The sequence below is a fragment of the Helianthus annuus genome, chromosome 9, assembly GCF_002127325.2.
Source record: "Helianthus annuus cultivar XRQ/B chromosome 9, HanXRQr2.0-SUNRISE, whole genome shotgun sequence".
Lineage (NCBI taxonomy): Eukaryota > Viridiplantae > Streptophyta > Magnoliopsida > Asterales > Asteraceae > Helianthus > Helianthus annuus.
The window spans coordinates 62,057,473-62,069,230 of NC_035441.2; the positions used below are offsets into that span (position 1 = coordinate 62,057,473).

An 11,758-nucleotide genomic window follows, 5' to 3' on the forward strand; every position below is an offset into this window, starting at 1 on the left:
AAGCAAATTCATACAGTTGTGTTTTAGCATTCAGATTCATACAGTTGTGTTTTAACAGCAGGCAGATTCATACAATTGTGTTTTAGCATTCAGATTCATACAGTTGTGCTTTAGCAGCAAGCAGATTCATACAGTTGTGTTTTAACAACAAGTAGATTCATACAATTGTGTTTTAGCATTCATATTCATACAGTTGTGTTTTAACAGCAAGCAGATTCATACAGTTGTGTTTTAACATTCAGATTCATACAGTTGTGTTTTAACAGCAAGCAGATTCATACACTGTGTTTTACCATCCATGCTGGTAATGCTGGAGGATTTCTTGACGCTGTGTTTTAACAGCAAGCAGATTAGCAAGCAGATTAATACGATGTGTTTTCTTGATGTGTTTCTTCATGAAGGATAGAAGGAAGAGAGAGAGAGAGAGAGAGAGAAGGGAGAGAGAGAGAGAATCGCATGAAATGTGGGGTGGTTATGGAATGACAATTATTTCCATATTTAAAACAAGCTAAATGACATATCTACCCCTGGTTAATTAAATAATCCTATTTTTAAGAAATACATATTACCAAAATGCCACCAAGATGATCTCAACCATTAAACACACCCATTGGATGGCCCATGTCGCTTCCTAGACTTTCTAGGAAAAACACACTTTCCGTAGGATCCCCACTATATATATATATATATATATATATATATATAAATGATGCGTATGTGAACGTATGTGAGATATGTTGCCACTGATTGTGGGAATGTGAGTAGGGATATGTTGATAGTTAATCGCCGTAGACCTAAACGGGTTATATAAGTAAGAGTAAAACATATGACAAATGTGGTAACATATAATGGTGTAAGTAATTATATATATACGTAGAAAGATGTTGAGGTAATAAGATTATGATGAAAGAAGTATGCTCCGAACACGTTGCGTATTAAGCATGTGATAATCGACTTATGAGGACTATATGAATAATAGGCTAAGACCTAGATGGATGATTTAAGCACTGACGAGGATAGAGATTTTTGTAAGAAATGGTAAAATGAAAACAAGTATGTCTCAAACCAGTAAGGAAGTACAAATGTGCGAATTAGTCCATACTGTAAGAATGGATTAACAAGTAACCAATAGTAATAAAGTCACTAAATGTTGAGGCAAGTATATGTATATGTATATATAGGGTAGGAGTTGGCTACAAAGCCTACTTTTCCTACAAAGTGTAGGAAGCGATCTTACAGTGACATGTGGCATATAGAGTATTTTTACTAAAGGGCATAAAGGTAATCAAATAATTATCTTATTTATGGAATATCATTATATCATAAACAAAAAAGGAGATTTTTAAGGAAACATAATATATTCTATTAATTTAAAACCTACAGTTACTTAAAATTGCAAAGATTGATTCATGAAGAATTCTTCACGTTGTGTTTTATTAGTCACACACAACACGCCATATAATCATTCATGAATAATTTCTCCACATTGTGTTTTATTGGTTACAAGTTTCACAATGTGTCATAGCAGTTTATGTTATAAGAAGGACACGTCTTTGTAATCATGATGTTTGTGTTTTGTTAATTATTGGTTTCATCAGGATGTGTTATACCAGTTTATGATTCACAAATGGCATGTTTTTTTTCTTGAGATTGTGTTTATAAATATTAGGTTCTTCATGATGTCTTATAGTGTATATGTAACACTAGAGTAAAAATATCATAACTGGCCACCTTTGAACACACTAATGGTACATCTACTATAAAACATAATATTGAGTTCTTCATGTTGTGTTATAGTGTATATAACACACCAGATGTAAAAAGATCATAATTCGTCATCTTTGAACATACTCATGGTACATTTACTATCAAACATATTTTTATCCATATCAAATAAGCAATTTAGATCCATTATATTAAAACACAGTTTGCCCAACAACCAATAAAAAAGGAATGCAAACAAACAAATATAGCATAAAACACACTACTTTGAACACAACATCCAGAATTTTTTTTAACAACCACATCAATCAGTGCCTTTGTCTTCAACACAACCCATTGCCTTCGTCTTCAACCCAACCCATTGGATACTGCAAGCGCATGATCTAACCAAAAGCAAGCTACAACACATCATGTTCCCGTATAACACACTGGTATAAATATACTTTGATCGCTTACAATCAAAACAACTTTCAAACCCTAGGCTTGAAGTATATAGAAAAAACACACCTTTGCCCGATGATCCCTTCTTGAAATGTTTTTTTTGGAATAGATCAGAGCTTCAATTTTTTGCATTGTCTTAATGTTCCTGAACCTTTCTCTTGCAAGAAAATCAAAAAAAAAAAATAATAATAAACACATCGATGATGGATTTTCAATTTCCTGGAACAAAAAAAAACCACAATTGTATTTGAGTGGGAATTTGTTATCTAAATCCATTTCTAGCTAATTTTGCTATGATTGAGGTTTCTAGAAGTGTGTGTTTGGAAAGAGGAAAAAAATGCATGAATGTAGGGAGGTGGGTTTATGTCGATAGTTGTATGACATATTTAAAACACGCATAATGTCCGAAATACCCCTAATCTATTAAAACAATTTATTTTTAACACACAAATATTACCAAAATGCCACCAAGGTAATCTCAACCATTAAACACTCTCATCCTATGGCTAAGATGGCTTCCTACACTTTGTAGGAAAAACACACTTTGTAGAGGAACCCCACCCTATGTATATATATACACACACATACTTTAGTAGGCAAAGATTTTTTTTTACGTCACAAGAGGGGGTGACTAGGAAGAATGATAATATTAATAATAGAGAAATCAAGTAGTAGGCTCATGGTGAGCATTATTGTTTCTAACGACATAGTGAAGGAACAAGTACGGTTAGTAACGTGGAAGGCAGAAGTAAATGACTCATAATGCTAGTAAATAACTTATAATCTTAGTATCAATACGGGAAATAATGGCGGCCCTAAATTCTTGTTTATTATAAAGTATGGTTATTAGATATCTTGAAATGTCATGATGGAAAGATGGTAAGAGTCGACCCGCATATCGGAAAATGGGTAACAGAAAGGAAAGAAAAACGAGGAACTATTAAGAAAGAGGGGTACACATTTTGTATGCCAAATTAAAAAAAATTAGAAAGAATTGTATGGAAAATGTGAAAGGTTAACGTCGAAGGAAGCTAGAATGAAAATATAAGAATGCGTATCTGATAGAGGAGGAATGTTACATAAAGAGGGGTTAAGTGGAATGTAAAATATGATGAATATTTGAATGGATATTTGAATAACTCTTACCCTTTGTCGAGTCCCCTATCGTATGTGAGGAATTATTAGAAGATAAACCTCTAAAGAAATGTTTGAGAGTTAAAATTTTTTTTATACGCATGATTCTTGGTTCGTATTATAAAACAACCCTACGTGGTAGAATGTAGTCTCAATTGTCGAATGAATGGTTGTGCCAAATTTTATGTAACTCATACGTGAAATGGAGTGGCATATGTAATAAGCTTATAATCTCGTATGTAGCGGAACCTAGGTTGATAAGAATTAACCCTTTGAGGTACAATGTTGGGTAATTGCCTTAGTATTACAATTGCTAGAAGGAATGACGTATGTATGCCAGCTATGGAATGTGATGACAAGTATAGCTGAGTAAGACACCTCGTGTAATATGAGTTGCTCAAATGTAAGTATTGTTTACACGATCATATTGATAGCGTGATTAAAGACTTATGTTGGCCCTTGTAACCTAGGGATAGGCGGTAAAGAGGTTAGAACAGGATGGTATGTACACGATTTGTATAAACGTATACATTAAGTTGTGGTTAACCATGCAGTTATGATAGATCATCAGTGGAAGAAATATTGGTATCGGGTAAAGATTACACGAAGGTATTGGAAGAAAAGTATGAAAAGAACTATCAAGCAAATGACATGAAAGAAATTTTGCTTGATATTGGCCTTGGAAGGATGGGGAGTATATAGAAACTAAATAGTTAGAAACTATTGAATGATGTTTGATTTGTGAATTAATATGAATGAATAGGAATGAAAAAGTATGAATATTATGATAATTAATTCCCCTAAGTAGATGTTAGAGGCATGCGGGAATGAATAATCTGACAGATAAGTTTTAAGAAATCAGCTTGAACAAATGAATGATAATCATGAAATAATGTAATAGGATCGCTTTGATTCATACAATATTGAATTACCAAATGTATTAGACAAGTTTAGAGTAGCAACAACGACTGATTCATCACGAGGGATGATCGAATGAAAGCATGTTATCGAAGTTCGAGGTATGTAATTACGAAGGGATACAGATAAACTCGTAAGAATGTATGTATTCAGGTTTCGGGGACGAAACCTTCTTTAAGGGAGATAGACTTATAACACCCCAAATTTCGTATGTTATAAAAATAATATTATGTTCGTGATGCTAAATAACAGAAAATGGTAACTATAAAACAGTACCATAAGAAAATGATAGTAAGTTTAAAATATATGTATGTAACTAAGTTAAATAAAAGAAAAAGACCAAGTTAGTATGGGAAATAACAAATTTAAACACACTTTAAAAGACAAGGGGCTAATATGTAAATGTGCAATGAAAATTGATAAAAGGGGGGGGGGGGCAATATTTCTCCTGGCTGTGTGCGATCGAACAAGAGGGAGAGCAAGGGGAAACCCTAGTTCTTCAAAATTTTACAAAATTAAAGGAGGAAAAGGCTGAATTATCAATGCATGAGTTAGGAGATGGATTCCTTAAGTGTCTCTAACATCAAGTAAGTCGAATTAAGTGTTTTGGTGATGTTTGATTAAGTGGGGTTTTGTGTAATCTATGAATGTAATGTGAAATTTAACCTGAGTGATAGTTGTTATGAATATGTAGATGGTAAAATATGTTTAATTTTGTGTATAGTGATGATTTGGGGTAAAACCCACTTGTATGCTATAGGATGATTTATAATTTGTAGAACCCTCTATATGTTAGTTAGTATGATGTTGATGATTGAAGCAAAATGTTGATGAAACCTTGATGAGTAATTGAATTAGAATTAGATGTTTATAGATAGGTTGGCAAATTGGGAAATTAAGGATGTTTATGCTAATCAAAGAATGAATTAGGGAAGAATGTACTTAAGATACTTGTACTTATGCTTTGTGGATGGTACGCACGCCATGTGTTCGATGAAATGACTAAATTAATTTAGTTGTGATTTTATATGAATACTTGCTAAATTGATGAGATATGATCATGGTGAGAATGTATGTGGTTCATAAACATTATATTGTATGACAAGGAATGTGAGAGTAATGAAATTTTTGAAAGCTAAGTATATGAAGTTGTGATGTATAGGACAAAGAAGGAGGAAGGAACAAGCCACTCCAAAGCGCAAGGAACTCAAGACCACGGTAAGTTCTTATGAACTTCGCTCATGTAGAATGTAGATTTTATGTTGGTTCTCTTGTTAATAATTGTTTGATGTTTTTATGCAGGAATCTATAATAAAAATGCCTTAATGCGAATTGATAGTAGGAAAAGAGAAAAAGTGTATTGACGACCCGTGCAAATGGGTCTAAAGTATGAAAATGATGTTATTCTTGATGATGTATTAATCCGTAGTTAAACGGGTCAAATAGGATGAATTTCTTATAAAGTTAAGATAACTAAGTATTGACTTTTTTAAGTCAAACTAGTGGAGTATAATAATCGAGAAAGTAAGAATATGCATGATCCGTGAGAACGGGTCGGATGAAATATGATGATTTATGGTGATGGAAGTTAAATGGCATGATATCCGTTAAAATGGAATTATTGTATGAGAAATTCCAATGAAATGAAATGATGTAAAGACGAAGTGACTCGGTAATGGGTCAAATAATAATGAGGAAAAAGCTAAAATTGTATTAGTAATATGTTTTATCCAAACTAACTTGCAAGTTTATGTTATGGATGTAGGTAAATCTCATGCTTAGGATGGCGAGCTCGGATCGAATACACCACATCACCCATATATGCGCTTCCGGTTAAAGTCGCCTTCTTGTAAAACGATCAAAATGATTTTTGTGATGTAAATGTTAAAGTTAAGTCTAGGATGTTCATAAATTGTTTGGACATTTTCTTTAAAATCTTAATTTGGGTATTTTGGTCAAAATACTTGTAATGAATTTTGTTATGGTTGCAACTTCATTATCTTTAAAAAAAAGTGTCGTAGCACTTAATTTTGAATGAAGTTTGTTTAAAGTAGGGAATCGACTATTGTACGAACGGGTCATGCCCAATTTTCGTTAAAAAGTTTGTATGTCATTTTTGTTATTTTCGGATGTGAAAAAAAGTGGGTGTTTCAATAATTAGAGGTTCAGGTCTTGTCATTTGCATTTTTTTGGTGGAACAGAGGGGAAACTCTGTCTATTTGGTTTTGTGGTTCTGTAACTTCAAATAATCAATAGAAACCAGTTTAATTAGCTTGTTCTTGTGCATGTCATCTTCATACTCGGATTCCGCACGAGATATGAAGATGTATTAGCCGGTCGAAGCATTCGGGAGCACCGAAACGGTCCTATCAAGTGGTATCAGAGCTTAGAGACCGGTTTCAAGGACTTAGAACACAAGATACCAGCAAAATCAAGCATATTTCAAGCCGATTTGGATCTGATAACATCATCTTTCTACTCTCATTTCTTATACTCATCTTCTTTCTACTTAAAACGCAAAATTAACTTCGAATTCATGGACAAAATTTTCTAATTTATGGATATAATGTGCGAAATCATGTTTTAATTAATCCTTGAAAGAATCAGATCAAAATTCAAACTAATTCATTGAAAATTCTTGGAAAAACTATGAAAAACACAACTTGAGTTTCGCAAGTCGTCCGAGTTGTCCCAGACACTTTCGTACGATAAAAAATATATTAAGAAATCTTTTCACCGTTCTCACCGTTTTCACACTTTTCACTGTTTTCTCCTGATCCCGTTTCTATATACATATTGGATAAAAAATATATATTAACACACCTTGGTAAATATATATATATATATATATATATTCGGACAAGTAATGAAAATATATATTTTCGATGTCATACAAGAAATATACATATTTTACAACCGATCACAAAAATATATTATTTTTAAGTGATCATAAGAATATATTTTCCTAAAATATGTTTACCTGAAAAACCGACAAGATATTAAGTATGAACTAATCAAGGGATAAATGTATATACATATATGCGTACATATACGTGCGTACGTATATTTTAACACACTTAGTAAAATACGAGATTAAAAGTAGAATACATGTACACATGTATACATGCAACTACGCCACACACAAATGGATTGGAAAGTGTATATATATGTATACATATACAAGGAAAGTAAACAAGATATGGTGACAACAAACGAGTTACCACAAGTAAACAAGGATAATGTTAAGAATATTTATATACTATTAAATTTTAACATTCTTAGGCATTACAAGTTGTACTTTCAGCTTATAAAGTTGAACAATGGTTTATTATAAAACCATGTACTCAAGCTATAGTGAGTCACTATTGACAATTAGGTGTCCTTTTCAAGTTTTGCCACCACATTGATCACTTTTTACAAACAGGCATGTCACCATCTCATGTTACAGACTTTCCCTCTATCTCTCTCTCATACTTTCTCTATCTACTCTCCTCACTTTCTCATGACTAGCAAGGCTGATACCTGCCACCACCTTGCCCCCACCACATCGCCTTTTGTCCTTATCGTTTTGGTGATCGGAACTCCAAACCAGTGGATTTTGTTGTCGTCGCCGCCGCCGTAGGGCATTCGCCGGAATAGAGGGTAGGGACAATGACCGGTGGTGATGGTTGCGCCTTACTGGTGAGACAAAAAAATCATGTTTCTAAATAGAAACGAAATCTTTTGATTGTTTTTGGATAGAAATATGAAAATCAAGAAAGATTGAAGCAGACAGATGCTTATTTCTTGGAAAGTTTAGAGTTTTAGAGAAAGGAGGAAATGGGGAAGAAATTATTGGTTGGTGTTTAGGATTGGCAGATGGTTTCGTGCTTCAGTAACTTTTTTTTTACGAGAGGCTTCAACAGGTCTGACTGAACAGAGGACATGCTGGAGGGGGCTTTGCTCACCGGAAAACACCGAAGTTGAAGATGCGATGGTGATGGTGCTTCGACCGTACCTCGCCTGCTGCTTCCATCTCTTGGTTTTAGAAAGCTTTGAGTTAACAGTCATGGTCTTAAGTAATTTTAAAATTAACTATGATACGACGAACAATTGAAACATTTGAAAATTAACTGGTTTTAAGGATGAAGACAGTTGAAGTTAGTGTTAAAATCTTATGTTGTTTTCTTAAGTAATTTTATGTTTCAGTATTATAAAAAGCGTACTTTAGGTTTTAGTTGTTTTGTTGATCAATTGTACTAGATGTTGATCAATTTAATCAGTAACGAGAATCATTACTCCATTAGTTCCATTAAATAAGGATTAGATTTGTATTATAAAATTACTTACGAAGAAATGAAGAATAACAGTTTTAGAAATCCAAAATAAATCTTAAATATGCTATGCTAAAATAATACCTAAAACAACATAGATTAATTAGTGATTACATTACTTTTTATTTGTTCTTAAATTTAATTATTTGGTTTTATATTTTATTATTCTTGCTGAATTTGTTTTCAAATTTACTTATTTAGTTTTGTAATTTTTTTTATTATTCTTACTGAATTAAAGTTGGTCTTTTGTGGATCTAGCTTATGTATTATGTTAAGTTGTTAACCAACCCATCATATCAACTGTGTGAATCTAGCTCATGCATGATGTTTCGTTGTTACTCACCCGTGCCGCTATGTTGGCTGAATTTGTAAGCACCGAGCCGCAACGTGGTGCTCATGTATGGATGTTTAATTGTTTAACTAACCCATGCCGGCTGAATGTGTAAGCCCCAGCCGCAACGCGGCGGGGTCTTACATCTAGTTATCTTTAACAAGCATCGAACTCAGAAAAATATGTTTATATTTGAGGATGAATATATTTTGATTAAACTATCGATTAGTGAAAACGATATGTCACAAAGGAAAATTTATATTTAGACATAAAAATATTTTATTTTTACTAAACGAAACAAGCGTGTGGGACACGAGTTTATACATGGGGGCTAGGCGCCGGACATTATCCAAACAAGTGTGCATAAGAATATATGTATATATGTGATAATATACATACATGGTCATTCGGACAATCATCCACCAACGTTAAGTCTTAACAAGAATTGGTGAAAGACTTGTACATCGAAGACGATACATGGAACATTGTGTATTGCTAGCGTTGTGCACGGAACGCAGCTTGTGAGTTTCACGGCCCCTCTTTTAAATATTTTATTTTCAAAATTAGGGGGAGACACATGTTACACAATGGTATGATAGTTATGGAGTGAAATCGACTAGATCATTATGTGTGCATAAGCGGTAGTGCATTTAGTAGCCATTAGTCACACCGAGGAACAATTGGATAGATCTATTGAGTGTGGGCAAGCTCCACTCCTGGTCCTTGATACCCTGTGGGAGTGCTTTTGTGTCTGGCAAGTCGTGCATCACTAGGATTTAGTGGCTTGGTATGACGGAAACATTATCAAGGTTCGGTTACTAACTTATGTCGACACATATGCTAATGTCATAGCAAACATTAATTGATCAACGAATTTCATTGGCATTATGCATACTGGTTTTATTCAAAGTTATCAAATGTTTCAAAGATTCATTTATGTAAAGCAAAACCTATGAACTCACTGACATTATGTTGACATTTTTACTTAACATGTATTTCAGGGAAATAAACAACGTTGTATGGTTTTTGGAACTCAAGGACTAGGATTGCATAAAAAAAGTCATTTTGGGGTTTTTTTTCTTATATCTCTCACCTTCGTGCGATGATATATAGGCCAAAGCCTAGGTATCAAGTTTTATGATTTGTTTAAATATATTTGTGAAACTTGAAGAGTATGGTTCATGTATGCAAACGAAATACTATGGTTTTGTAAACATCTTTTCAAGTAATATACATTTGACATCATTGGATTATTTTTAAATCATATAGACGCTTACTATCGAATGTTATGAAAACCTTTCGTGGTCACACCTTGCGCTTCCGCTTCGAGCAGGGTGTGACAGAAACGGACCTGATGAAAGAATACATAGAAAGATCGGATGGAAATGCGTTTCCCAACACTCAAAAGCCCGCCTCATAGAAATCCTGACCACAGATTAGACGTTCAAAATAATGATCGTTCCTTCTCCTCACTCAAATCGTTCTTGGGTGATTGGGATTAATTACTTTTATTTGGAATGTATTAGTTTAAAACCGTGTGTTAGAATGTTTAATTTTAATTAGGAATGTATTATTTTTATGTTTAGGAAAGTATTAATATTTATCTTTAGGAATGTATTTTTTATTTTATTTTTAGGAATGTAATTTTTAAAACTTTTTGGAATGTATTAATTATTTATTTATGTGTTTAGTTATTTATATTTATAATAAAAAAATGCAGAGGGTAAGAAGGTCTAAGTGGTGCCACTTAAGAGGGTAGTTTAGGGTAATAAATAATTTAAATGACGTGACGCAAAGAGATTGAAGGGAGTTTAAGGTAAGAGGTCTCAGCAAACTAGTTATAAAATTAGAATTAACTAATAAAAGGTAACAACTTTATAAGAAAACTAGTCATCAACCGTGACGGTTCATATCATCAGTGTGAGTAATTTAAATCTTGAACAAAACTACGAAAAAAAAATAGAAAAACCAAACTATAAACAACTAAACACAAAGAGTAAACTGCCAAAATGGCCCCTGAGGTTTTGTCACTTTTGTCATTTTAGTCCAAAACTCAAACCTTTTGAATCCGGATCCCTGTGGTTTCAATTTTGTTGTCATTTTCATCCAAAATCAAAATTTGGTAAGATTTTTCAGTTAACATCCAGATTTTTTTGTCTTTTTTCCCTTTTAATGAAGGACAAAATGGTCTTTTAACGTTTTATTATAACAAATTAAAAAAATCTGATCATTTTGCTCTTCATTAAAAGAGAGGAAAAAGACAAAAAAGTTGTATGTTAACTGAAAAATCTGACCAGATTTTGATTTTGGATGAAAATGGTAACAAAATTGAAACCACAGGACCCAGATTCAAAAGGTTTGAGTTTTGGACTAAAATGGCAAAATTGAACAAACCTCAGGGACCATTTTGGCAATATATATATACTCGCACATAATTTGCCAACTTGCGTTGTCAGAGTGTTTATTGTTCATGAAAAATAACTTTAGGGGCCAATTAAGGACTGCCATGTGGCGCCCACGGTTAACATCATAACTAAAAAACCAGAATTGAGTGAAATCCATATCAAATTTTAAGACTTGGATTTTTCAATGAAAAACTCAAGTTCAAGTCTCACTTGTGTCATATGAGGCGAATATAGGCAATAAAGAATTTGAATTAGGTCTTGTGTGAGGTTGTCAGTTCGATTCCCGAGCCCAACCGGGTTTTCGTCCCCCCATGTGTTAGTCTAGAGAGTTTTGCCCTTGTGGTGGTACAACGACTATCAAGTGGCAGCCGGCGGTATGGTTTTCCGAGGAAATGCCCAAAAAAGCCAAACTTTGAAGCCGGCGTGTTTTCTCCGAATTGAATTGGACAAAATTCTGTAAAAGTTTATGTATTCCTAATCCTATATCAATGAAT

The 11,758-nt window shown here is 33.3% G+C and overlaps 2 long non-coding RNA genes across 3 annotated transcripts; one reads left to right on the top strand and one right to left on the bottom strand.

The window, feature by feature from the left end:
* Window positions 1-1,943: 1,943 nt before the first annotated feature.
* On the bottom strand, window positions 1,944-2,508 carry LOC110874404. Its single transcript, XR_002555920.2, has 2 exons — window positions 2,230-2,508; window positions 1,944-2,105 (listed from the first exon to the last, which is right to left on the bottom strand). It is a non-coding gene; the product is annotated as an uncharacterized LOC110874404 (long non-coding RNA).
* Window positions 2,509-4,675: 2,167 nt separating this feature from the next.
* On the top strand, window positions 4,676-6,191 carry LOC110874403. Of its 2 annotated transcripts, XR_002555919.2 has the most exons (4): window positions 4,676-4,802; window positions 5,378-5,433; window positions 5,518-5,602; window positions 5,981-6,191. It is a non-coding gene; the product is annotated as an uncharacterized LOC110874403 (long non-coding RNA). The 2 variants fall into 2 exon arrangements; XR_002555918.2 differs by lacking the exon at window positions 5,981-6,191 and having other exon boundaries at window positions 5,518-5,629.
* Window positions 6,192-11,758: the final 5,567 nt, after the last annotated feature.